This window comes from Sphaeramia orbicularis, unplaced genomic scaffold (assembly GCF_902148855.1).
Source record: "Sphaeramia orbicularis unplaced genomic scaffold, fSphaOr1.1, whole genome shotgun sequence".
NCBI lineage: Eukaryota > Metazoa > Chordata > Actinopteri > Kurtiformes > Apogonidae > Sphaeramia > Sphaeramia orbicularis.
In genome coordinates this window covers 132,501-135,000 of record NW_021941597.1, presented here as the reverse complement: position 1 = coordinate 135,000, position 2,500 = coordinate 132,501, and positions in this window count along the sequence as shown.

Sequence of the window (2,500 nt, the reverse complement as noted above, 5' to 3'; positions counted from 1 at the left end):
GGCTGGCTTTCAAGTCCTCTGACTTCAAACATGTCAAACCAATGCCCATGACCCCCTTTCACATAGGCAAGAAAGTCAAAACCTTGACTAGCATCTTGAGAAGGCGGAACCCAAAAATTGTTGCCAAATCTAAGAGAAGTTGCCTCGGTACCACTGGTAAGACAGCCCCGGTTCACCCTCGGACCATGTTCAAAATGAGGCAAGAAGCTGCGGAGAAATCCATGGATACCCTGGCTGCCGAAATCCTAGATGGTCGTTCTGGATCGCAGTGCGAAATTGACGGTAAAGTCATCCACATGACTTACAAAGGCATTTGGGAAAGGGCGGATGCCTTTAAAACCCTAGGACAATTCGGCAAGCTTCCATCGGTGGACAACTCCCACTTCGCCTGCCCCATTACCGAACATGAGGTCGTAAAGGCTCTGAAACGTTTACAACAAGAAAGTGCCCCTGGTCCAGATGGACTAAAGAAAAAGGACTTCCAAAACTGGGACCCTAAGGGGCTCAAACTAGCAAGACTCTTTAATACTTTGATGGTGTACGGCATAGTTCCCAGTGTCCTCAAAGGCAGCCGGACGGTCCTGATCCCAAAATCCAATGATCCCACTCAACTGGGACAAATCAAGAATTGGCGACCAATAACGATTGGACCCTTGTTGCAGAGGTTATTCTCGGGTATCCTCACGGTTTGTCTCTCTAAAGCATGCTCCATACACCCTCGTCAGAGAGGCTTTATCAAGGCCTCCGGCTGCGCTGAAAACCTTCTTCTCCTCAAGGGTATTCTGGAGCTATGTAAAAGAGAGCGAAAATCCATTGCAGTGGTGTTCATTGACTTTGCCAAGGCCTTCGACACGGTCTCACACGCCCACATAGACGCAGTGCTCGAAAGGCGGGGATTAGACGAGCTGATAAGAGGTATCATCAAAAACTCGTACAAACGATGTTACTCTCGGATCCAGACGGTCGAAGGGCCATCCAAGAAAATATTCCTCAAGGTGGGCGTCAAACAGGGGGATCCCACGTCCCCCATGCTCTTCAACCTAGCCCTTGACCCGTTACTCCACAAGCTGGATGAAATGGGGAAGGGGTATGACATCGGTAACGGATCTCTCATCTCAGCCATGGCTTACGCAGACGATTTGGTCATCCTTAGCGATTCCTGGGAAGGAATGCGCACCAACCTGAGAATTTTGGACAAGTTCGCGGAACTTACAGGATTAGCCATTAATCCTGGTAAATGTTTCAGCTTCTTGGTTCATAGAGGTATACCAGTCGTCAATGCTGAAGCCTGGACGCTGAGGGACCAACCGATTCAGGTTGTTGGGCCGTCGGAATCGGTTAAGTATCTGGGAATTAAAATCAACCCTTGGAAAGGGTTCTTGAAGCCTCGGACTAGGGAAGAACTACGTATCCTTCTCGAAAGGATTTCAAACGCTAAGGTCAAACCTACTGTCAAACTTGACCTCCTTCGTACATTCGCGATCCCCCGGCTTTTCTACGCTGCGGACTTTGGCATGGTCGGAAAAACACTTCTTGAGGATTGTGACAGGGACATCCGCAATGAAGTTCGTAAATGGTTTCACCTTCACCCAACAACGACTAACGGATTGCTCTACTCGAGATACTGCGATGGGGGTCTGGGCATTCCCAGGCTTAGTACGACAATCCCAGCCATCCAAATTAAACGACAGGTGAACCTACTTAAAACTAAGGACAAAGTTATCCGATTTGTGGCGGATTCAACCATCGACAAAAACTCTCTGTGCAAGAGCTTTAAATCCCTGACAGGGGGGGATAGGAGCTTTAACCCAGACTCCATTCGCATGGCTGACTTGGGTAAGATATCCAGTAAAGCTCTCAAATCCAGGGAGTTTAATAAGTGGAGGAAATTTAAACTACAAGGAAATGGAGTCGCGCATTTCTATGACGACAAAATTTCCAATTGTTGGCTCCGGACTCCAGTTGAGACGGGTTTCACCCAACCTGAATTCATCTTGGGACTAAAATTGAGGTCAAACTCCCTTCCAGTCAGGGCCTCGGCTATGTTTGGTGGAAACAGCGCTGTTTCCAAAAAGTGCAGACTCTGTCACCTGGAAGATGAGACATTCAAACATGTCTTATCCAGGTGCAGAAAATTGAAGTACATCCGAATGAGGAGGCACAACGACATCTGCAAACTACTGGGCAAGGTATGCCGAGCAAGAGGTTGGAACGTCCTGGAAGAAAAAAGAGTCACTAGAAGAGATGGTCGGATAGGAACCCCGGACTTAATACTACTGAAGGACAAGTCAGCCCACGTCATTGATGTAGCGGTACCCCTAGAAACCAATGATATGGGAATACTGGCTCGAACGGCATTGTACAAGGTCACCAAGTACAAGAAGTTCAGGAAAGCAATCAAGAGGCTCTTCCCACGGATATCGAAGGTGTCGGTCTGGGGCTTCCCAATAGGGGCGAGAGGGAAATGGTTTGAAGGAAACACCGCACTCCTCCGTGTCCT